The sequence below is a fragment of the Phyllobates terribilis genome, unplaced genomic scaffold (assembly GCF_046119375.1).
Source record: "Phyllobates terribilis strain yellow unplaced genomic scaffold, ASM4611937v1 Scaffold_1__5_contigs__length_1240528914, whole genome shotgun sequence".
NCBI lineage: Eukaryota > Metazoa > Chordata > Amphibia > Anura > Dendrobatidae > Phyllobates > Phyllobates terribilis.
Window position 1 is genome coordinate 320,301,480 of NW_027362761.1, and position 26,813 is coordinate 320,328,292.

The window sequence follows — 26,813 nt, forward strand, 5'->3', positions numbered from 1 at the left end:
CGTAGCAGTATAGCCTCCGGGTACCGGGTGGCATAGTTGACGACCACCAGTATATGTTGGTGGCCACGAGCGGATTTTACAATGGGCCCTACCAAGTCCATTGCAATCCGTTCAAAAGGGACCTCTATCACTGGCAGGGGTACCAATGGGCTATGGAAACTTGCGGTGGCTGTGGTCAGCTGACATTCGGGGCAGGATTCGCAGTACTTTTGGACCTCCACGTAAATCCCCGGCCAAAAGAACCGCTGCAAGATGTGCTCTGGTGTCTTTTTAACCCCTATGCGTCCACCCAGCAGGTGTGTGTGTGCCAACTCCAGAACCGCCCGACGGTACAACTGAGGTACCACTAACTGTTCCACGACCTCGTCCCTGATTTTGTCTACCCTATAGAGCAACTCACCGTTGACTACCATGTGTGGAAATACAGTATCTGCACCGGGCTGTTGAGTTACACCATTTACCTCTAACACCCTTTCCCGCGCCCGAGTCAGAGTGGGACCTTGTAGCTGAGCTGTCCCAAATGTGCCCCGGGACACTTCCAGCTCGGGGATCGATGGGGTCTCCTCGACCTCTCCTGCCAGCACCTCCAGGGGAAACCTATCGGGGTCACACTCTGTCCCTAGGTTGGACGCCCCTACGGCAGGTACCCCTGACTCGGGTTCGTCGGGTACAGCGCCTGTAACACATTTTACCGGGGGAGAGTGGATTTTGTTTTTCCAGAACAGGGGCAAGTCTCTTCCCAACACAGTCCCACAGGGAAGAGTTTTTACCACCCCCACCACATGTTTTATGTCTCCACATGGCGTGGACAAAACTACCTCCGCGGTTGGGTACTCTCGGAGGTCCCCATGGATACACACAACCGCGACTGTCCGTCCACTGGGGTTGTCTCCTGCCACCAGCGACCCATGTACCAAAGTCACTAGGCTCCCCGAATCTAGGAGGGCCGCCGTGGGGTACCCATTAACCAGTACCTGGCACAGTTGGGGTTCACTGTCCGGGGGGTCGGCGCTCGCAGTGCAGACGGTCTGGGCGTACATTGAGACCTGGCTGTTATACCCGCAGTCCATGGGTTCTGTAGTCAGGGGGCAGTTAGCAACCACGTGTCCCGGCCCCTGACACCGCCAGCACCTAATAGTGGAGGTACTGTTAGGTCTTATGACCGTTTGAGAGGGAACCGGTCTCCTGCCACTCTCACTCCGGGGTACCCCTTCAACACGGGTACGGTGCTGACTGTCCTCAGCAGAGGGACGTGACCCCTTTCCCGGTTCCTGGGTTGGCAGGGATCTGCGTGACGGCTGCGAGGGGGCAGAGTCTCGGATAAAGTCCTGAGTGGCCAAGTAGTGCTCGATCAGGCTGACCACCTGGTCGAGGGTGCCGGGGTCCCCTTACCCCACCCAACTTTGGACAGCGGCCGGCAGAGTCCTCACCAGCCGGTCTACCACCACCCTCTCCACCATCTGGGCTGGAGTCAACGACTCAGGCTGGAGCCACCTCTTTACCAGCTGCAAAAGGTCATAAGTCTGAGACCGAGCGGGTTGGGTCTCCACATAGGCCCATGAAAATACGCGCTGAGCCCTCACGTATGTATTGACCCCCAGTCGGGCAAGGATCTCACCTTTTGAGCCTCTGGTAGTCCTGAGCGTCCTCCCGACTGAGGTCGAAGTAGGCCTTTTGGGCATCGCCGACCAGAAACGGAGCCCCCACTTCTGCCCACTGTCCGGCTGGTAGGTTTTCCCGCTCCGCTGTGCGCTCATAAATGGTCAGGAAGGCTTCCACATCGTTCTCCGGTCCCATCTTCCTCAATGCTGAGCGAACCATGTCCCGGGCCTCTCGACGTTCCGGGGCTGGTGCCGTTTGCGTCTCCCGCAGGTCTGTGAGTTGCTGCACTATCAGCTCATTGGTGTGCTGCTGCTGCTTGAACTGCTCCTGCTGCTGCGTGAGGACCAATTGCCTTAACAGTTCCTCCATTTTGTCCACGGGGTGGGTCTGAAAGGTGGCAGGCCGGATGGTGGTCATGCAGCTGCCTGTGGGGTATGCCTCAGTCACTATGCCCGCATTCTCCAACAAGCTGTAAGGCGGCGGTGTTCACACCGTGCAGTAACTGAGGCAGTGACCCAAGCAAGTCCAACATAAACAGCTTTTATTTCAGCAACTCACGGGTTAACAGAAGGTTCTCCGGTTCGCTGCCGGGTTAACAGAAAGCCCTCCGGTTCGCAGCCTGGTTAACAGAAGTCCATACACAATGGTTGCTGTGGTCAACGGCCGCACCGGGCCGCTCAGAGCCTGACGGGTGCAGAGCCTTCTCAGGCGTGGGTTCAGCTACTCACAGGCCCGCCAAGCTTTCCTGCTATCCTCCTAGCAGGTCCCAACACTGAACACCACTAATCCTTAATGCAGGGTTTTTAAAGGGCCTGTGGCAAGAGCCACTGGAAAACCCAGGTTGGATGGAGGAGGCTGCCCCACTGCCTTCCTGTAGCCTCCCCCAAGAAATGAAGGCCCTGCCGGGTTTTACTTAATCTGCCTGAGCCAGATAGCCTGACCAGGTCAATGCTCACCTTGATTCCTGCATTGCAGCCGCAGGTGAGTTTGTGACTGCAATGCACTCCAATGGATTTAATAGGTCTCTGTACACATTCTGGGGGATATATAACGTCCCTCGTATACGATCACGCCTCACACATGATTATAATAAATAGGGGTTATAATATAAAGCTGCATGTGCTTGTTATCAGCCAGTATCCGTCTTAAGTACAGTTACCAAGTGCTATTGAGTGCATGGAACATGTGGAGACAAGTGAATACCAGGGACCAGATTCTGAGAAAGTATTACAAAGGGCATCAGGGGAGAGTTAGATTAGAGAAGTGAGGTGATAAGCCTGTCTAGAGTACAGTGTCAATTTTAGGACATGATCAGATATCAAAGTCAAACATCAGAATAATGCCAGTTTGAGACTAAATACCCTGTCTGAGAACTGACTTTGACATCCGACTTTGACAACTGATCATTTTTTAAAAAAAAAAAAGTCACTGTTCTCTGCTGGGACTTGAACCGAAAACTCTGTCTAGAAGCCAGAGCACTTACCATTGATCTATACACTTAGTTGAAGAAAGCAGTTTTTCTTGGCTTATGAGATCAACCATGAAAATACTCAGTGTCTAAAAGTCATTGTGATTCTAATTCTGATGTTTGAAAAAAGTCCGATATCAGACTCGCATATCAGTCACACATCATTTGAATTTAGCTTGGAGGACATCTGTGTGAAAGTCCCAATGAGTTTCAGACAGGTTTGCACTGAAAATCACATAACCAAATAGAACTCCTAGGTTTCTTCAAATGAGTGTATAGCTCAATGGTAAGTGCACTGGCTTCTAGACAGAGTTTTGGATTCAAATCCCAGCAGCGAACAGTGACTTTTTATTATTATTATTATTATTATCATCAGATGTCAAAGTCAGTTCTCACACAGGGTATTTAGCCTCAAACTGGCATTATTCTGATGTTTGACTTTGATATCTGATCATGTCCTAAAATGAACACTGAGCTAGAGAGATACATTGTTAAAGCATGCTTAAAATCATTTAAGTGTAAATCATTTTGACAGGTCTAAGAACAAGCTCTAAAAGTTGCAACAACAACACGTTGTAGGCCAGTGTCGGACTTGGATGTATAAGGCCCACCAGTAAAGTTAATTCTGGGTTCCCACCCCACAGCTAATTGCAGATACCCTGGCCCCTGTTAGCATACTCTGTACATTTCAGTGGCATTTTAGCTAAGTTATCATGTGGCCCCATGCATTTATGGCATATATTGTAAAGAGAGTTTAAACAACAGTTTTTAAACTTATTGCTAATGTCTGCCTGGTTTTGCTAGTATAAAAGGGTTTTATTTGCACTACTGTGTGGTCCTTCACAAATTGTTTAAAATAGATGTCAGTTTGTGGTAAAACTGCGTGTCTCAGATGTTTTGTGTTTCATTGCAGCCACACTGTGATCACTGTTTTGTACTGCAGGAGGTTGATTGTGAAATGCAATCTGTGGGGAAAACTACAACTCCTAGAAGATCCATATGGTCTGCAGCTATCACTGCATACTAGCAGTTATTTTCTAATACTCTTGTCAAAAGCATGTCTTGGGAATGATTCATCCAAAGTGACAACATGCACACAGCTCCCCTATGTAGAGTGCTGCATCTGGTTGCACATTGATTGCAATAAACTCTCCCTTCCAATTCTTCAGTAGTCACAAGTGCCAGAATTCCTCTTTCACAACTGGCCCCCATAATTCTTACTCAACTGACAGGAGTCTACTGTTGTTAACTGGTGGAAGAAAGGGTGGGCACGTTTACAAGAAGTATGTGTGGGCCCCTTCTGGATGCCTTCAGAGCCAAGAATAATACAGTCTTTATATGTATTATTCTTTCAACATTGAAATTACAACACTAAGGAAGAAAAGTCGTGGAGTTATGGAAATCAAGATAAATAGCCATGTTAATGATATGCAAGTAATGAAAAATGGAAACAACATTTAAAAAAAATCTCGATTTATTCAGTATCAAGTGTGAGCGCCTTGTGCAGAAATACGCACAATTACATTATTATTTATTTACAGTTAGGTCCATATATATTTGGACAGAGACAACATTTTTCTAATTTTGGTTCTACACATTACCACAATGAATTTTAAACAAAACAATTCAGATGCAGTTGAAGTTCAGACTTTCAGCTTTCATTTGAGGGTATCCACATTAAAATTGGATGAAGGGTTTAGGAGTTTCAGCTCCTTAACATGTGCCACCCTGTTTTAAAAGGGTCCAAAAGTAATTGGACAGATTAAATAATTGTAAATAAAATGTTCATATCTAGTACTTGGTTGAAAACTCTTTGTTGGCAATGATCGCCTGAAGTCTTGAACTCCTGGACATCACCAGACGCTGTGTTTCCTCCTTTTTGATGCTCTGCCAGGCCTTCACTGCGGTGGTTTTCAGTTGCTGTTTGTTTGTGGGCCTTTCAGTCTGAAGTTTTAGTCTTTAACAAGTGAAATGCATGCTCAATTGGGTTGAGATCAGGTGACTGACTTGGCCATTAAAGAATATTCCACTTCTTTGCTTTAATAAACTCCTGGGTTGCTTTGGCTTTATGTTTTGGGTCATTGTCCATCTGTAGTATGAAACGATGAGCAATCAGTTTGGCTGCATTTGGCTGGATTTGAGCACACAGTATGGCTCTGAATACATCAGAATTCATTCGGCTGCTTCTGTCCTGTGTCACATCATCAATAAACACTAGTGACCCAGTGCCACTGGCAGCCATGCATGCCCAAGCCATCACACTGCCTCCGCCGTGTTTTACAGATGATGTGGTATGCTTTGGATCATGAGCTGTACCACGCATTCGCAATACTTTTCTCTTTCCATCATTCTGATAGAGGTTGATCTTGGTTTCATCTGTCCAAAGAATGTTCTTCCAGAACTGTGCTGGCTTTTTTAGATGTTTTTTTAGCAAAGTCCAGTCTAGCCTTTTTATTCTTGATGCTTATGAGTGGCTTGCACCGTGCAGTGAACCCTCTGTATTTACTTTCATGCAGTCTTCTTCTCTTTCTGGTAGATTTGGATATTGATTTTCCCACTTCCTGGAGAGTGTGGTTCACTTGGTTGGCTGTTGTGAAGGGGTTTCTCTTCACCATGGAGATTCTTCTGCGATCATCCACCACTGTTGTCTTCCGTGGGCGCAGGTCTTTTTGCATTGATGAGTTCACCAGTGCTTTCTTTCTTTCTCAAGATGTACCAAACTGTAGATTTTGCCACTCCTAATATTGTAGCAATTTCTCGGATGGGTTTTTTCTGTTTTTGCAGCTTAAGGATGGCTTGTTTCACCTGCATGGAGAGCTCCTTTGACCGCATGTTTACTTCACAGCAAAACCTTCCAAATGCAAGCCCCACACCTCACATCAACTCCAGGCCTTTTGTCTGCTTAATTGAGAATGACATAACAAAGGGATTGCCCACACCTGTCCATGAAATAGCCTTGGAGTCAATTGTCCAATTACTTTTGGTCCCTTTAAAAACAGGGTGGCACACGTTAAGGAGCTGAAACTCCTAAACCCTTCATCCAATTTTAATGTGGATACCCTCAATTGAAAGCTGAAAGTCTGAACTTAAACTGCATCTGAATTGTTTTTTTTAAAATTGATTGTGGTAATGTCTAGAACCAAAATTAGAAAAATGTTCTCTGTTCAAATATATATGGACCTTACTGTATATAACTGTATTGATTCCATGGTGCTGTACATAAGAAGGGGTTGCATACCAAATACAGATATCACTTACAGTAAACAGACTAACAATGATAGACTGTTACAGAGGGAGGAGGACCCTGCCCTTGCAGTCTTACATTCTACAGGAATGGGGAAGGAGACAGTAGGTTGGAGGGGTTGCAGTAGCTCCGGTGTTGTTGAGTTGGCAGCAAGCAAGATCATGGCAGGCTGTAAGCTTGTTTGAAGAGATGGATTTTTGGGTTCCGTCTGAAGGATCCAAATGTGGAGGCTAATCGGACGTGTTGAGGCACAGAATTGCATAGGATGGGGGATATTCGGGAGAAATCTTGGAGGCAATTGGGTGAGAAACAAGTGTGGAGGAGAGAAGGAGGTCTTGGGAGGACCGGAGATTACGTAAGGGAGTATATCTGGAGATCAGTTCAGAGATGTATGGAGGAAAAAGATTATGGATGGCTTTGTAGGTCAGTGTTAGTAGTTTGAACTGGATACGCTGGGAAATGGGAGCCAGTGCAGGGATTTGCAAAGGGGGGTAGCAGAGGAGTAGCGAGACAAGAGATGAACTAGTTGCGCAGCATAGTTAAGGATGGACTGGAGGGGTGTGAGAGTGTTAGCAGTTAGGCCACAGAGGAGGATGTTGCAGTAGTCGAGGCGGGAAATGATGAGGGCATGTACAAACAGTTTAGTAGATTGAGGGTTGAGGAAAGGATGGATTCTGGAAATAGTTTTGAGCTGGAGGCAACAGGATGTGGGGTTTGAAGCACAGGGCAGAGTCAAGGGTTACTCCGAGGCACCGGATTGCCGGTACAGGGGAAAGTGTGATGTCATTTATTGTGATAGAAAGATCAGGTGGGAAAGATGATGAGTTCAGTTTTGTCCACATTGAGCTTGAGGAAGCGAGAGGAGAAGGAGGATGATATGGCTGATAGACATGCTGGGATTCTGGACAGCAGAGAGGTGGCATCTGGGCCAGAGAGGTAGATCTGGGTGTCATCAGCGTACATATGGTACTGGAAGCCATGGGATTTTATGAGCTGTCCCAGGCCAAGGGTGTAGATTGAGAAGAGTAGTGGTCCTAGGACAGAGCCTTGAGGGACTCCAACAGAGAGGGGGCGGGATGAGGAGGTAGTGTGGGAGTGGGAGACTCTAAATGTGCAGTTGGAAAGGTATGAGGAGATCCAGGATAGGGCAAGGTCTTTGATGCCATAGGAAGAGAGGATCTGTAGTAGGAAGCATTGGTCAACTGTGTCGAAGGCAGAGGACAGGTCAAGAAGAAGGAGTACAGAGAATTGTCGGTTCGCTTTGGCTGTAAGTAAGTCATTAGTAATTTTGGTAAGGGCAGATTCGGTGGAATGGTGGGGGCGGAAACTAGATTGTCGGTTGTCTAAGAGAGAGTTAGATGAGAAGTGAGCGGAAAGTTCAGCGTAAACGTGTTGCTCAAGGAGTTTGGAGGCAAATGGGAGCAGCGATATGGGGCGGTAGCTGGACAAGGCGGTTGAGGATGGCTTTTTGAGGATGAGCATGATTGTGGCATGTTTGTGTTGAGGGAGGGCAGTAATGGCCCTTCACTCTTGACCAAGTGAGTGTCAAATTATTTTACAAGGTTGATTGCGCAATCCAATAGAAAACCAGACGGAGGCAAAGCTCTGTATGGGGGGATTCAAGAATATCTAATCTCGTTTATTTCTACTTAGCATTTTATATTGTTTTGAGTATATCAATAGCCAATCACCTACAGCCATACTACCGGCTTAAACCAATGTTAGTACAATTATTGCGGAAATACACATATGGTCATATTATCGTTAGTTCGGTGCATGGTGGAAAGTTACAAGGTCGTACATCCCGGCTCAGACTAGCTAGATAACAGGAGCAGGGTGTCTCATAGAATGTTCCTGAGAGAAAAGGTTAGTGTGGGAAAGTTGCATGTGAATCAAGAAGGAAAGAATGTATGTTATGCAAAGAGTATAATAACATGATTTTGAAGCAAGCAGACAAAATGGAGTTGCCATAGCATGAATATCAATATGTCCTTTACATTTCCCCCCTAAAAATTGTTATCATCAACAATAGAGGTGCTTTCCCAGGGTCATGGTTTGAGCCTGAGGGACATTGGTCTTCACTCAATTAGTGCCCTTGTTACCAATTGAGGCTGTCGCGGCATGTCCATCCCCCCTTGTTTGTTGACATAATCATAAAGCTCTGATCTTCAGACGTGAGGTTGGTCGGGGCATGCGGGTAAAGGTCATCATTCCCTTGTCGTCCAGGTCCATAGCATGAATATCAATATGTCCTTTACATTTGAAGGCAGCAAGGAAGGTACCAGAAGTTAGTGATAGGTTGAAGAGATGGGTTAGGTATGGGATGAGTGTGGGATTGAGGTTGAGGAGGAGGTGGGATGGGATGAGATAGAGTGCACAAGTGGTGAGGTGTGATTTGGAGAGTAGACTAGTAAGGTCTTCCGTGATGTTGGGAAGAGAGGTTATGGGGGAAGGGCAGTGGTCTGGAAAACAAAGGGGTTGTGGTGGTTGGACAGTAAAGACTTGCCTTGTTTGGTCAATCTTGTTTTTGAAGTGTGTGGCAAACTCCGCAGCAGAGATGACGGAGGGCGGATGAGAGGGTTAACTGTTTGGGGTTGTAGGTTAAGGAAGATATGAGGGTTGTGTAGTAGGCCTGTTTAACAGAGGTGAGGGCTGATTTGAATGCGAGTGTTGCTTGTTTGAATGCAGTGAAGTCATCTTGCGAATGTGTTTTCTTCTAACGCCGCTCCGCAACCCTGGACGCTTCTCTAAGCCTTTTTGTTGAGGTTGTTGTGCCAGGATTGCCTATTGACTCGTCACACTCTGCCATGCACAAGAGGGGCGACCGAGTCAATAGCTGATGCGAGAGTGGCATTGTAGAAAGCAGTGACGCTGTCTGTGTTGCTGAGTGAAGATATATGGATGTTAGTGGTAGAATAGAATCAGAGAGTATGTGAGTGTCTAGATGTGCAAGATTTCTGCGGGGGTGTGCTAGTTGCGGGATATGGTTGACAGGTGAGGAGGACAGGGATGAGAACGTGAGTAGATGGTGGTCAGATAGGGGTTGGGGGGAGGTTGTGAGGTTAGATAGGGAGCAGAGTCGGGTGAAGATGAGGTGGGTGACTGAGGAGGATCACTGAGTAAGTCCAAAGGATGAAGTAAGCGACAGAAGTTTGGATGCTGCTTACTAGCGAGTGTGAGTGGAGATGTTGAAATCACCCATGATGATGATGGGAATGTCAGCAGAGAGAAAGTAAAGAAGCCAGGTGGAGAATTGGTCAATAAACGCAGTGACCGGTCCTGGAGGTCGATATATGACAGCCGGTTGGAGGGAGAGTAGCTGCGGAAAGAGTAGACTTCAAAAGAAGGGAGAATAAAGGAGGGTTGGATTGAATTTGGATGAAGTTGGATGAATTACATGTCTTGGAATTGTGTCACTGAGGTTATTAATAGTTGTCTGATGAAGGTTCTGTCACGCTGAATACAATTGGGCATGAAAAAATTGAGATTCGCTGCTGACAGACCCCTTTGCAACCGCCAACCAATGATGTCCCAGATTTGCTCGATAGGAGACAAGTCCGGAGACGCTGCAAGCCATGGTAGTACATTTAGGCAACACTGGCTACTCACAGTATCAATAGAAACATGCAGCCTTGCATTGTCTTGTTGAAAAACTGCTCCTGGGATAATTTTATGTTCTTTTGGAAAAGCCTCTTCATTGCGTTTCCCACATGGTCTCCAGACCAATTCCAGCTATCACTGTGTCAAAGACAAAAACAGGACTCATCACTGAAGGGGACAGACCTCCCCTGCCATGTTGCTCTGCACCATGAACGCCTTTCAGAGTGGTGGTGTGAGGTCAGTGGAAGACCTTTAGCTCTATATCTGGCTCATAGCTCAATGTCATGCAAAGAAAACACTGTAAAACGCCAAAATGGCCGTTTTTTCACTTCCTATAAAAATGCAATAAAAAGTAGTATATACCCCAAAATGGTACCATTAAAATCTCCAGCTTTGTAAGCTAAGAATAAATCATCCTCATACAGCTTTACCAATGGAAAAATAAACAATATGGGTAGGTATCACTATGATTGTGCTAACCTGCAGAACCATGGTGTTAGTTCTTTTTCCACACGATTAACTCCATAAAAACAAGACCCAAATAAATAGTGTTGGAGTTGTTTTTTTTTCACCATTCCACTTATTCTCACTTACAAATTTTTCTTCACACCTCTAGAACTAGAACCCGTCTCGCAAAAAAAAACAGCAAGCCCTCATGGCTATGTCCACAGAAAACATAAAAAAATAAAAATGTTATGGCTGCTTGAGGATAAATGAAAACTCAAAAACAAAACTTGACTGTGGCTGTGCTTTGAGTCCATTGTGAGAACAGCGCAATTCAAATATTTGTTACTTTTAATCCCTTAAGGACAACAAAGAATCTTTACAGAATGTCTCTTCCTCCCAATCTGACATCAAGCACAGAGAAATGCTGCTGTACACTGGATTTTTCAATTGCAGCCAATGCAAGGCAGGTATTGTGCTAGTGTTCCATACTAATTAATAAGCCATGTGTATATACTGGTGCATCTCACTAAATTAGAATATCATCAAAAAGTTAATTTATTTCAGTTCTTCAATACAAAGAGTAAAACTCATATATTATATAGAGTCATTACAAACAGAGTGATCTATTTCAAGTGTTTGTTTCTGTTAATGTTCATTAATGTTAATGTGTCTTGAGTGAAAACTCTGCAGCTAGATACACTTGGTAGGAGCCTTTTCCCGGCTGCATACATCCTCCCCAACCCTTTCTGTTCTGGTTGAGATTTTTGCAATTCATGAAACGGGGAGGTCAGAGGTTTAAGGGATACCAAAGGGATTTATTAAAGCACCAAACACTGCAGCTGATATAGTAGGTATAGGAAACTTTTCTAGCAACAATAAGCTGCAGCACTTGTCCACGGCCCCTTGTGAGCTATACCTTTGACCCTCATGGGCGTGTGGTAGATGCCTGGTCAGCCTGTATATGGCACTGGAATGGGGCCAATGTCAGGATGTGGGAAGCTCTGGGCAACTGTCCAGTTTTGCTTTCAAACGCTGGCACCTACAGTAGCAGTCAATGTATAGTATAACAATTGCACTGTGCTGAGTGCTGTTCTTGCCTCCCGGGGGATCCACCAGGCGCCCCCGTCTCCTCCGGTAGGTCAGTTTGATCATGATATAACCCGTTTGACAAGCTATTGAATTTTTATAGAAAATAAAAGTCCAGCACAAAGTATGCGACAACCAGGTATGTGTAATCCTAATCCTGGATTTTCACATCAGTTGTGTTCGCTGTATTACATAGTAAACTGAATGGATTTCCCCAGAAGTCAAAGCAGTGTCTTCCCCCTTTCACTATTGACCACAGCCGGTCCTCCTCTCTTTTTCCTCAGCAGGCAGTCACAGCTTTACTTAACATGAGCTTAATACCCCCCCTCCTCCCCTACGTTTCCATAGCAGGACTGACTAACCCAGGCCAACTTCACTGCCAGCCTTCTACTCCCTTCTCCATAGTGACAGCAGGGTCTTCTAACTTTGCATCACTTCTACTAGGCATCCACACTGTCTCGTAATGCACTCCATTCTGACAGAAAGCTACATACAGCAGTCTATTGCCAAGCGAGACTGTCACTGTAGGAAAGCCACTCTGGATCCTCCTTGCAGACAGGAGCGTTTTGTAATTGCTTTTGCAGGGATAACAACGAAAGATAAAATTGGGCAAATTTTCTAGTTACCAAGGCAACCTGCCAACCAGGTTTTTTTTCCAGGCCTTTTATATAGTGAGTTTGTTGTCACTAGTTTCAAGTGCTTGCCATCATATGGCATACAGAAACCGAAGACTCGAGGCCAAATTTATGACAGTGAAAGGGAAAGCTACCACTTTCAGCACTTTATTTTCCATCTTCATTTAGGTAGATATAATATTATGAGAAGAACCTAGCGGTAAATTTAACCTTTTGCCTCCCCATAACACAGGATTGTGCTGCCGGCAATATGCAAGCTATATGAGGAGCAAACAATCATTTTAATGAAGGTTCATCCACATACAGAATATATAGATCTGTGTAAAAGGGACTTAAGGAGCATTGGCTTAGTATATTGTTGATCTGCACTGCATGGTGTGGTGGATCGGCTCATTCTGCTGCACACGGAGGTAGACACAGGAACGCTGTCTCTAAATCTCTCACTGGTTTATTAAAGTATGGCATAAACCAATGTAAAGTTCATCAAAACAAACTCGGCCTTCCTGGCATAACAGGAAAGCAAAAGAAAAGGTATAGCACAGTCCATACATCTGCGGGGTCCGCCCACTCAGGATACGATCGGGTTCAGCACAGTTTAACCAAACACTTCTCTGGAGGTGTCTCCTCCATACCCACTGAACACCTAATGACTAAAATGGCTGGCTATTTATAGCCCAGACCACACCCTGGGGGTGGAGATATGGTGAACAACCTCCCACCCGCTCTTTGGTTGTTCACATAAAATTCAGCCCTTGAAATGGCCGATTAACCCCTTTCAGCACTTAGTGTGCTGGAGCAAACTTCCAGATTTCAAATCGCTGAAGCTAATTGCCTCAGTGAAACATATCTCCCCTCCAGTAATTTGCCAGTGACTTTGTCACAAGGGGTAGAAACCTGCCCAGATATAAACCTGCCTTCAGTTGTTAAGCATTTTATAACTCCACTTGGCAGATATAAACTGTGAATCTTCTGGACCTATAAATATCAATACTGAAATTTGTCATCAACCACTGGCTCGTTGTCTGCCAAGCAATCTCATTATGTGTATCTGATTTGAACTGTAGCACAGTTTTGTAGTATGTATTTGTTTTTCAACCTGTGCAAATTGATTTGCAGTCAGTCTGCCAACAAACGAAGATACAGAATCTTTTGGCAAAAGGGAGCTGTTGTTTAGGCCATTTAAATGCTTGTAATGAATTCTGCCACTCATTCACTGCAATGCTAAACAGGTTAATTCGCTCTCACAAAATGCGTTGCACAGGCTGTAAAATCGTCAGAGTGCTGAGGATTTTCTTTTTTATATTATATTATTTATATATTATTATATTTTTTTCCTCAAAATGATTTGTGTAAGGTGTGCTTGTACAAGATTTATTAGTGATACCCAAGTCACATAAGCCTCAACTGAGTCAGCTAAGAGTGGACTTACAGCCTACAGTGTTTCAGATACTGCCATAATTCAGGTACACCCAGGTCTTGTGCTGCGAAATCACATATAATATAAGATGTATTGTATTGTACATTTATAAAGGCATTTCAAGTCATGGTATTTCCATCGCCCAATTAAGAATGAGTGCTTTAATGTAGGCAATAATTGGAATGTAAGCTGTATTTAGGTAATTTTGAATCAGTATTTATACAGTACAGACCAAAAGTTTGGACACGCCTTGTCATTTAAAGATTTTTCTGTATTTTCATGACTTTGAAAATTGTATATTCACACTGAAGGCATCAAAACTATGAGTAAACACATGTGGAATTATATACTTAACAAAAAAAGTGTGAAACAACTGAAAATATGTCTTATATTCTAGGTTCTTCAAAGTAGCCACCTTTTGCTTTGATGACTGCTTTGCACACTCTTGGCATTCTCTTGATGAGCTTCAAGAGGTAGTCACCGGAAATGGTTTTCACTTCACAGGTGTGCCCTGTCAGGTTTATTAAGTGGAATTTCTTGCCTTATAAATGGGGTTGGGACCATCAGTTGTGTTGTGCAGAAGTCAGGTGGATACACAGCTGATAGTCCTACTGAATAGACTGTTAGAATTTGTATTATGGCAAGAAAAAAGCAGCTAAGTAAAGAAAAACGAGTGGCCATCATTACTTTAAGAAATGTAGGTCAGTCAGTCCGAAAAATTGGGCAAACTTTGAATGTGTCCCCAAATGCAGTTGCAAAAACCATCAAGCGCTACAAAGAAACTGGCTCACATGAGGACCGCCCCAGGAAAGGAAGACCAAGAGTCACCTCTGCTTCTGAGGATAAGTTTATCCGAGTCACCAGCCTCAGAAATCGCAGGTTAACAGCAGCTCAGATTAGAGACCAGGTCAATGCCACACAGAGTTCTAGCAGCAGACACATCTCTACAACAACTGTTAAGAGGAGACTTTGTGCAGCAGGCCTTCATGGTAAAATAGCTGCTAGGAAACCACTGCTAAGGACAGGCAACAAGCAGAAGAGACTTGTTTGGGCTAAAGAACACAAGGAATGGACATTAGACCAGTGGAAATCTGTGCTTTGGTCTGATGAGTCCAAATTTGAGATCTTTGGTTCCAACCACCGTGTCTTTGTGCGATGCAGAAAAGGTGAATGGATGGACTCTACATGCCTGGTTCCCACCGTCAAGCATGGAGGAGGAGGTGTGATGGTGTGGGGGTCCTTTGCTGGTGACACTGTTGGGGATTTATTCAAAATTGAAGGCATACTGAACCAGCATGGCTACCACAGCATCTTGCAGCGGCATGCTATTCCATCCTGTTTGCGTTTAGATGGACCATCATTTATTTTTCAACAGGACAATGACCCCAAACACACCTCCAGGCTGTGTAAGGGCTATTTGACCAAGAAGGAGAGTGATGGGGTGCTACGCCAGATGACCTGGCCTCCACAGTCACTAGACCTGAACCCAATCGAGATGGTTTGGGGTGAGCTGGACCGCAGAATGAAGGCAAAAGGGCCAAAAAGTGCTGAGCATCTCTGGGAACTCCTTCAAGATTGTTGGAAGACCATTTCCGGTGACTACCTCTTGAAGCTCATCAAGAGAATGCCAAGAGTGTGCAAAGCAGTCATCAAAGCAAAAGGTGGCTACTTTGAAGAACCTAGAATATAAGACATATTTTCAGTTGTTTTGCACTTTTTTGTTAAGTATATAATTCCACATGTGTTAATTCATAGTTTTGATGCCTTCAGTGTGAATGTACAATTTTCATAGTCATGAAAACAAAGAAAAATCTTTAAATGATAAGGTGTGTCCAAACTTTTGGTCTGTACTGTATGTCAAGAACAGGATACTATATCATCGTTTTGAGGTATAAGGTAAGGAGTTGTCTGATGTGGGCAATCCAATCTTGCCTGATTTGTTCAACCAGAACCAACTGACAATGTGACGGTTTTGCCGAGTACTAACAAGCAGCTATTACTCCATAGGAAACTGCTGTTACTGCTGAACTTGGTGTTCCTGGTGCTTCCCTTTAGGAGAACAAAATGTGAAAGCCAATTTCAGATGGATGTAATACAGGTGCAAGCTACGATCGGTATTACCTCTTCAACATACATGTCAAACTCTGGCCCGTGGGCCAAATCTGGCCTGCAGAGTGATTTATATTTGGACTGCAACATCAAAACCACCACTCCTATATGGAGCCATTTTTCTATATGGAGAACTATGTGGGGCCATTATACTGTATGGAGGACTATGTGGGGCCCATTATACTGTATGGAGGACTGTGTGTGGCCTTTATACTGTATACTGGTTGGCCCGCGACTTTGTCCAAGTATTTCACTTTGGCTCTCTGTGTGTTTGAGTTTGACATATTTGCTCTACAATAATTGGTTCTACTGATTTAGACTTAGATCACATAAAGATCCTATAGTCATCTAAGTCCAGTTTAATTAAACCTCAGAAGGTTCAGATATTTTGGATGTGAGATGGAAGCTAAAATGCACAGGTATTTCAATTGTGTGAAGCAGCCCTACAAGGTGCTCGTGGTGTTTTTCCACACCACTGATCAACACCAGTGACTCTTCAGTGCTGGAGGCTGCTTTTGTCATTATCTAAATCGTGGGGTTCTATTAAATAATGTTCTAAACACGATGTGTAATGTAGTGCAATAGCTGCATGGACAATTAAATATTTAGAATAAATATAATCAGAATAACGCATGATTAGGTGTAAAGCATCACTTACACATAATATTCCCCTATTACTTCTATGATCATTAATACTGATATTATTTTCTCCGTCGACTCAGTATTGCCAGTGCACGTTCTATCTGTTAGCAGCTTGACAGTATAACTTTATGATGCAAGAAAACAGAAGCCATTTGCTTGCTGAGGCTTAAAACAGAAAGCACTATTGGGAAGAATACTGCAAACCAGCAGGACACTGAATTCTAAACCGCTCTGTGTTCTTAGTGGTCCATTCCTACACACTCTTAAAGATGTTTGAGGGACTTTTACACTGTAAATGTCTATTCCGTATACACTTACACATGCCTCTAATGCAGAATAAAGGGTTGGAAGACCTTCCATAAAAGTACTAACTTGTTTAATTTCATATACTGATAACCTTCTGTCTGGCCCATTACAGGACCCCTTAGAGCAAGGATGCTCACCATTTCTGGTCCAAAGGCCAAATTATTAGATTGAAGTAATCTCAAGGACCACAATAAAACTTTGAGAGTATATTTCATACATGTCTGACTTATGTAAATTATATTTCTAGGACTCCCACCTATCGGGAGAGTGAGGGTCTCTTCTTTCCAAACTTGCACTCTATTTAAGCACTACTCCAGCAACATGTATTGAAAAGTGACCTTGCAGCTCAATGAAACACTGAAGCTGCGAGCAGGTCACTTTTCGCCTGAGATTGACGGGAGCGGCAGCAAAAACAGATGAAAACGCCAGAAGTTGACTATCGCGCAGGGGACTAACATTTAAAGCACCATTTCAGTGATCAAATAAAAAACCCGCTGGAGTGATACTTTAAAGAAGAGACCATGTATACGACTCAGTCCATGGTGGCGTATGTGAGTTTCTAAAATTGAGCCTCCTCTACACCTCATCTATTCTTTACTTGAGTGCTACTCGGGAGTCAGGCAACCCCCATTCTACTAATCTGTGCACTCCACACAATGTTTATTTATTTTACTTGCTATATAGCGCCATAGCTATAATAATAATAATAGTTTTCTACAACACTTTACAGACATTATCACGGTTCCCATTGGGGCTCACAATCTACTTTCCCTCTCAGTATGTCTTTGGAGTATGGGAGGATGCCCATGCGCACACAGGGATGGACATTCAAACTCATTGCATATATCCTTGGTAGGATTTGAACCCAGGACCCCAACACTGCTAACCACTGAGCTACAATGCTGCCTGTGTTTTGTAAGCAAGAAAAATGGGGCAAGTGTATGGATCTGAGCAACTTTGTGAAGGCAAACAAATTGTGATGACTAGGTAAGAGTATCTCCAAAACAACAGGTCTTGTATGGCGTTCAGTATTCAGTGATTAGTAACACAAGTCACTGCCTTGGTGTAACCCTCGACTCTGATCTCTCCTTCAAACCATATATCCAAGCCCTTTCCACTTCCTGCCGACTCCAACTCAAAAATATCTCCCAGATTTCACATTCCTCAGCAAAGACTCTGCAAAAACACTAGTGCATGCCCTCATCATCTCCCGCCTCGACTACTGCAACCTCCTGCTCTGTGGCCTCCTTTCTAACACTTTCGCACCCCTCCAATCTATCCTAAACTCTGCTGCCCGACTAATCCACCTGTCCCCCCCTCTGTCAATCCCATCACTGGCTCCCCATTACCCAGAGACTCAAGTTCAAGACCCTAACCTTGGCATACAAAGCCATACAACCTGTCTCCTCCATACATCTGTGACCTAGTCTCCCGCTACTTACCTACACACAACCTCCGATCCTCACAAGATCTCCTTCTCTACTCACCTCTTATCTCCTCTTCCCACAATCGCATACAAGATTTCTCCCGTGTATCCCCCTACTCTGGAACTCTCTACCCTAACATATCAGACTCTTGCCCACCGTGGAAACCTTCAAAAGGAACCTGAAGACCCACCTCTTCTGGCAAAGGTGCAGCCTTCAGTAACCACCGCTCCATCATACCGCTGTACGACCAGCTCTACCCTCACCTACTGTATCCTCACCCATCCCTCGTAGACTGTGAGCCCTCGCGGGCAGGGTCCTCTCTCCTCCTGTACCAGTCGCTGACTCGTTTTGTTTAAGATTATTGTAAGTGCATTTGCTATGTTTACCCCCTTTTTCACATGTAAAGCGCCATGCAATAAATGGCGCTATAATAATAAATAATAATAACTACCAAACATGGTTGAAAAGACAGCTGGTGAACTGGCAGGATGTTTGTGTGCACAAAAATAATTGATGCACTTGGGCAGCGAAAGCCACCCTGTATGGTCTAAACCTACAGAAGATCTACTTTTGAAAAAAATCATTAAAAATGTTGTAAAAACATACAGTGTCAACGATGCTTCATTTCCTCCACAGAAATTGCATAGTATGGGCACGAAAGCATCAGAACTGGAGCAATTAAAGAAGTGGCTTGGTCTAATGAGTCACGTTTTCTTTTACATAATTTGAATGGCTGTGCTTGTCACTTGCCTGGGAATCAGGACATAAAGGATTTGCTACAAATATCATTGTACCACATGTAATAGCGCATTTTCAGTGTTGATGGGTCAGAGCTGTTTTGCCAGTTTCATCAGGAACTAAAAATATTAGATTTAATGTTATAGCTTATTGATGTATATCACTTAAATGTACTTTAAAATTTATATTGATTTTAAGATAATGTATGATTATTTACAAGGTTTTTAATGAAGCAATTGGTATGCAAGAAGTTAAGCCACTTTAACGTACATTTTAACAGTCTCTAGCTCAGTACATCAAAATTTTATACTAGTATAATATGAGAAGAATATGTATGACTGGGTACATTATAGTGGATACACCGCATGCTGTATGTGTGTATATACAACCCCTGGCAAAACTTATGTAAGCACCGGGCTCGGAGGATGTTCATTCAGTTGTTTAATGTTGTTGATAAAAAGCAGATTACAGACATGGCACAAAACTAAAGTCATTTCAAATGGCAACTTTAGGGCTTTAAGAAACACTAAAGAAATCAAGATTAAAAATGTGGTACTCAGTAAGGGTAATTTTTTTCAGACCAAGCAGAGGGAAAAAAATTATGGAATCACTCAATTCTGAGGAAAAAATTATGGAATCACCCTGTAAATTTTCATTTCCCAAACTAACACCTACATCAAATTAGATCTGCTCGTTAGTCTGCATCTAAAAAGGAGTGATCACACCTTGGAGAACTGTTGCACCAAGTGGACTGACATGAATCATGGCTCCAACACAAGAGATGTCAATTGAAACAAAGGAGAGGATTATCAAACTCTTAAAAGAAGGTAAATCATCACGCAATGTTGCAAAAGATGTTGGTTGTTCACAGTCAGCTGTGTCTAAAATCTGGACCAAATATAAACAACATGGGAAGGTTGTTAAAGGCAAACATACTGGTAGACCAAGGAAGACATCAGAGCGTCAAGATCGGAAACTTAAAGCAATATGTCTCCAAAACAGGAAATGCACAACAAAACAAATGAGGAACGAATGGGAGGAAACTGGAGTCAATGTCTGTGACCGAACTGTAAGAAACCTTCTAAAGGAAATGGGATCTACATACAGAAAAGCTAAACATAAGCCATCATTAACACCTAAACAGAAAAAAACAAGGTTACAATGGGCTAAGGAAAAGCAATCGTGGACTGTGGATGACTGGATGAAAGTCATATTCAGTGATGAATCGCGGATCTGCATTGGGCAAGGTGATGATGCTGGAACTTTTGTTTAGTGCAATTCCAATGAGATTTATAAAGATGACTGCATGAAGAGAACATGCAAATTTCCACAGTCATTGATGATATGGGGCTGCATGTCAGGTAAAGGCACTGGGGAGATGGCTATCATTACATCTTCAATAAATGCCCAAGTTTACATGGATATTTTGGACCGTTTTCTTATCCCATCAATTAAAAGGATGTTTGAGGAGGATGACATCATTTTTCAAGATGATAATGCATCCTGCCATAGAGCAAAAACTGTGAGAACATTCCTTGAAAGAAGACACATAAGGTCAATGTCATGGCCTGCAAATAGTCCGGATCTCAATCCAATTGAAAATCTTTGGTGAAAGTTGAAGAAAATGGTCCATGACAAGGCTCCAACCTGCAAAGCTGATCTGGCAACAGCAATCAGAGAAAGTTGGAGCCAGATTGATGAAGAGTACTGTTTGTCACTCATTAAGTCCATGCCTCAGAGACTGCAAGCTGTTATTAAAGCCAGAGATGGTGCAACAAAATACTAGTGATGTATTGGAGTGTTCTTTTGTGTGTTTGTTTTTCATGATTCCATATTTTTTTCCTCAGAATTGAGTGATTCCATAATTTTTTCCCCTCTGTTTGGTCTGAAAAAATTACCCTTACTGAGTGCCACATTTTTAATCTTGATTTCTTTTAGTGTTTCTTAAAGCCCTAAAGTTGCCATTTGAAGTGACTTTAGTTTTGTGCCATGTCTGTGATCTGCTTTTTTTCAACAACATCAAACAACTGTATGAGCATCCGCCGAGCCTGGTGATTCCATAATTTTGGCCAGGGGCTGTGTGTGTGTGTGTGTGTGTGTGTGTGTGTGTGTGTATGTATATATATATGTGTGTGTGTGTGTATGATATATATATATACACACACACACACACACTGTATATATATATTTATATTACATACAGTGGGTACAGAAAGTAAAAGTATTTCCTTTTTAATAAAGTTTGCAAACATTTCTACATTTCTGTTTTTTTTCAGTCAAGTGGGGTTCAGAGTGTACTTTAATGAGAAAAAAATGAACTTTTTAGAATTTGCCGAATGGCTGCAATGAAACAAAGAGTGAAACTTTTAAAGGGGTCTGAATACTTTCCGTACCCACTGTATATACTGTATATATACTGTGCTGTGTATATACAGATACAAGAGAGCGCTCTGGAGGTAGAAATGTGCAGGGAGATGTGAGAGCTGTGGCTGCAGCTGCATGCACAGCAATAGTGAGTGAGCTCTGCTGAATAGAGCCCCGCCCACACAGACTGACAGTTACATGACTGCCATGTCTCGTCAGATTCCAGAGCTAGAAACTTAGGGACATGACATCACAGGAAGTCAGAGGATTCTCAGTAAGAGATCATGTGACCAGGAGAGTAACTCAGGTTACAGAAGGCTTTAGGAAAGCAAGGTATTTACAGAAGATCCTATCTGTAGCAATTAGCTCACATAAAAGGGACTTATAAAGTGAAAGCCACCCCCTTTAATTTTCATTACAACATTTTTGTGCATTATGTTGTTCCCATTGCTGTGATTAATCGCTTTTCAGAAAAACTGTTACATCTATAGCCAACTTTACTTCTATCACCATCTGTTTGTAGAGCTAAACTTTCTTCCAAATTGGCCAATAACCACAATCCTTCCTCCTTTAGCTACAGTTCTGTGTACTGAGATAAAGTGAACCCATGCAGTGTCAGCATGTGTATTGCTGGGATAATCTTTTTGCATAATTGTAAAACTTTATACATGTATTTTCTGTAATACAGTGTTTTAAATGTAACTGTATTAATGGCTGTTCACCATATTTTTTTATATTTAGCATGTATACTGGGAAATCTCTCAACTTGCACCCTAAATATGTAGATATCCATTAGTCATATAGAGGTCTAACAAGTGTGCCTTTGGCTTCTGTCTGGCCAGTATAAGTCAGAAAACCAAAAAAACAGCATATAGTCATGAATTTTCATAAATATGTCATGTCATATTTGAAATATTTCAGTTCTATTAAATGACTCAAATTTGATATCTGTAATAACATCAGTAGTTAAATTAATAGCACGAAAGAATGAGGGGAGCTGGGGTGATAGAAGGTGAAGACTGCAGGGGGTAACTTTAAGACTAGGGGAAGGGACTTGCATTAGAGGCACCACCAGTGAAAGAAAAAAAACAACTGGAGCGGTGCTTTAAATGGATATATCATTAATGTGAATTTTGTGATCGCTTTTCATGACTTATTCATTAGACAAATGGCAATACAGAATATGGGTGACAGATGTTATTGTCTCTCTTTACCATGCAATTAAGGGATCTTTTTTTCTATTGTGTACATTAAATGGAGGTCAAAGGCACAAGGTTGACATAGCCTTATCTGTATGAGCAATAGCTTTAATGCTGCACAATTCTAAGATGTGTAAGTTCGGTATCCGCTTTGCTGGGCCACAACTTTGTCTTGTTCCCTAATATATCTCAGATGTGCCATTTCATTGTAAAGAGTGCTTGTATTCACACTGATGAGTTTTCAGTCTGGAAGAAAAAACAAATAAATTTTGTGAGTTGCAGAGCCTTCTAGAGAAACCAAGCAACTGCAAAGTGCCCCTGTTGGTGGTTTCCAAGTTTTTCATTCTCAAATGCACTAAATGAATTCCATCTTGCAGACCTATCCCTAAGCTAGGAGGTCAGCTGTGTCTGCAAGATGTAATCCATGATCAAACATGGCTATAGCCTGTCAAGACGTTTGCATTATATCTCAGCGAGGCTGCTCTCTTCTCTCCAGAACAGTAATCAGTATTGACTTTCTTGTTAAAGGGTTTTTCCAGTTTCACCGCTCTATTGCTCAGTGTCAATGAGAAAATAGTTTAGATAGTTTACCTCCTTCAGGTTTTTTTATTTATTTTTTTTTAAAAATGAAAAAGAAAAAAAAATGCAAAATTGAAGAAAAACAGGTCCTTTTTTTGTGGATTAAATATAACAGAAACTGATGTGTTAATGTGTCCTTACAAACTCTGTTGTCACAACAAACTCACTGACGGATTCTCACTTAACGCATTCTGTATCCAGCTATGTCCTATGATAAAGAGAAGGCATAGAAGCCAAATGGTTTACATTTCTTACTGAACCGCTATTGCAAAAACCATTTTTAGACTAAATACCATCAGGCATTTAAATACTAAAAAATGTCTCTTAATGTGTCCATATCTTTTGAAATATTTTAAAAAAAATGTATAGTGATGTAAAAAATGTGCTTTGCTGGGTATAACAAGGCATATTCCATTTTATAGGAACTTTTATAGATTTGTATTCGAATGTAGCAAAATAGCTTTATTTATTTACCTGGAGGTACTGTATAACAAAATCTGCAGCCAAGAGTAGAGGACTTGGCACTTGCAAATGCTAATTTCCATCTGTAGTAGCTAGAGATGCGCGAGCATGCTCTCTACACGAATGAGCATCCGGGTGCTCAGGTATTATTATTATTATTTATTTATATAGCGCCATTAATTCCTTGGTTCTGTACATAAGGAGGGGTTACATACCAAATACAGATATCATGGTATGATATAAGCATGATATAAGGTATGCATGGCATGATATAAGGTATGCATCGAGTATCGCAGGTGTTCGTGCACCATGCTCGAGTTTCCGCCCCGCATGTTTCAGGGCTATTAGCCTGCCATAGACTGACAATCCCCGCATGTTTATTGGCTGTCTAACTGTAGCGAACCATGTGGGGTACAGCTTGAGCATGGCACTCAAGCACCCGTGATACTCGATGCATACCTGAGCACCTCAATGCTCACTCGAGTGGCAAGCACGCTCGCTCATCACTAGTAGTAGCTAAAGAACACAAACTATTAGGCAAGATTGAATAAAATTAAGAGACCACTGAACAGTTTTCTATTGGAAAGCATGGAAAGACTGGAGGAAAGCATGACAAGACGCATGAAAGCTGTGATTTAAAAATCATGGTTAGTCCACTAAATATTGATTTCTGAACTGTTCCTGAGTTAAAACATGAGTAATTTGAGATCTGAAAGCACGGTTTCTTTTTTAGTATTTTGACATTTATCATTTGCCTCAAATAAATATAAAAAATTTTAGCTTTGAATTTCGGATACATGTTTTCAGTAGTTTATAGACTAAAACAACAATGTACATTTTACTCAAAAATATACCTATAAAGAGAAAATGAAAATTTTGCAGTGGTCTCTTAATTTTTCCAGAGCTGTGTGTATATGTGTATAGATGTGTGTGTGTATATATATATATATATGTATGTATGTATGTATGTATGTATGTATGTATGTATGTATGTATGTGTATATATATATATATATATATATATATATATATATATATATATATATATATATATATATATATATAATGTGTATATATATATAATGTGTATATATATATATATATATATATATATATATATATATATATATATATATATATATATATATATATATATAATATATATACTGCTCAAAAAAATAAAGGGAACACTCAAATAACACATCCTAGATCTGAATGAATGAAATATTCTCATTGAATACTTTGTTCTGTACAAAGTTGAATGTGCTGACAACAAAATGACACAAAAATCATCATTGGAAATCAAATTTATTAACCAATGGAGGCCTGGATTTGGAGTCAACCCCAAAATTAAAGTGGAAAAATACACTATAGGCTGATCCAACTTTGATGTAATGTCCTTAAAACAAGTCAAAATGAGGCTCAGTATTGTATGTGGCCTCCATGTGCCTGTATGACCTCCCTACAATGCCTGGGCATGCTCCTGATGAGTTTGCGGATGGTCTTCTGTGGGATCTCCTTCCAGACCTGGACTAAATCATCCGCCAACTCCTGGACAGTCTGTGATGCAACGTGACGTTGGTGGATGGAGCGAGACATGATGTCCCAGATGTGCTCAATCGGATTCAGGTCTGGGGAACGGACGGGCCAGTCTATAGCTTCAATGCCTTCATCTTGCAGGAACTGCTGACACACTCCAGCCACATGAGGTCTGGCAATGTCCTGCATTAGGAGGAACCCAGGGCCAACCGCACCAGCATATGGTCTCACAAGGGGTCTGAGGATCTCATCTCGGTACCTAATGGCAGTCAGGCTACCTCTGGCAAGCACATAGAGGGCTGTGCGGCCCTTCAAAGAAATGCCACCCACACCATTACTGACCCACTGCCAAGCCGGTTATGCTGAAGGATGTTGAAGGCAGCAGATCGCTCTCCACGGTGTCTCCAGACTCTGTCACGTCTGTCACATGTGCTCAGTGTGAACCTGCTTTCATCTGTGAAGAGCACAAGGCGCCAGTGGCGACTTTGCCAATCCTGGTGTTCTGTGGCATATGCCAAGCGTCCTTCACAGTGTTGGGCTGTGAGCACAACCCCCATCTGTGGACATTGGGCCCTCATACCACCCTCATGGAGTTGGCTTCTAACCATTTGTGCAGACACATGCACATTTGTGGCCTGCTGGAGGTCATTTTGCAGGGCTATGGCAGTGCTCCTCCTGTTCCTCCTTGCACAAAGGAGGAGGTAACGGTCCTGCTGCTGGGTTGTTGCCCTCCTATGGCTCCCTCCACATCTCCTGGTATCTGCTCCATGCTCTGGACACTGTGCTGACAGACACAGCTACCCTTCTTGCCACAGCTCGCACTGATGTGCCATCCTTTATGTGCTGCACTACCTGAGCAACTTCTGTGGGTTGTACTGTAGACACCGCCTTATGCTACTGTACCTCTAGGGGTCAGAGCAATGGCAAAATGAAAAAGTGACCAAAACAACAGCCAATAAGGATGAGAACAGAGAAATGGTCTGTGGTCACCACCTGCAGAACCACTCCTTTATAGGGGGTATCTTGCTAATTGCCTATCATTTCTACCAGTTGTCTGTTCCATTTGCACAAGAGCAGGAGAAATTGATTCACAATCAGTGTTGCTTCATAACTGGACAGGTAGATTTCACAGAAGTGTTATTGACTTGGAGTTACATTGTGTTGTTTAAGTGTTCCCTTTATTTTTTTGAGCAGACATATATATATGAATATACAGTACAGACCAAACGTTTGGACACACCTTCTCATTTAAAGATTTTTCTGTATTTTCATGACTATGAAAATTGTACCTTCACACTGAAGGCATCAAAACTATAAATTAACACATGTGGAATTATATACTTAACAAAAAAGTGTGAAACAACTGAAAATATGTCTTATATTCTAGGTTCTTCAAAGTAGCCACCTTTTGCTTTGATGACTGCTTTGCACACTCTTGGCATTCTCTTGATGAGCTTCAAGAGGTAGTCACCGGAAATGTTTTTCACTTCACAGGTGTGCCCTGTCAGGTTTAATAAGTGGGATTTCTTCCCTTATAAATGGGGTTGGGACCATCAGTTGTGTTGTGCTGAAGTCTGGTGGATACACAGCTTATAGTCCTACTGAATAGACTGTTAGAATTTGTATTATGGCAAGAAAAAAGCTGCTAAGTAAACAAAAACAAGTGACCATCATTACTTTAAGAAATTAAGGTCAGTCAGTGCGAAAAATTCGGCAAACTTTGAATGTGTCCCCAAGTGCAGTTGCAAAAACCATCAAGCGCTACAAAGAAACTGGCTCACATGAGGACCGCCCCAGGAAAGGAAGACCAAGAGTCACCTCTGCTTCTGAGGATAAGTTTATCCGAGTCACCAGCCTCAGAAATCACAGGTTAACAGCAGCTCAGATTAGAGACCAGATCAATGCCACACAGAGTTCTAGCAGCAGACACATTTCTACAACAACTATTA

The 26,813-nt window shown here is 42.6% G+C and overlaps 1 protein-coding gene across 5 annotated transcripts in view; it reads left to right on the plus strand.

Moving 5' to 3' along the window:
• TANGO2 (transport and golgi organization 2 homolog) overlaps positions 1 to 26,813 on the plus strand; it is a 336,367-nt gene that overhangs the window by 246,528 nt on the left and 63,026 nt on the right. The window lies entirely within an intron of this gene.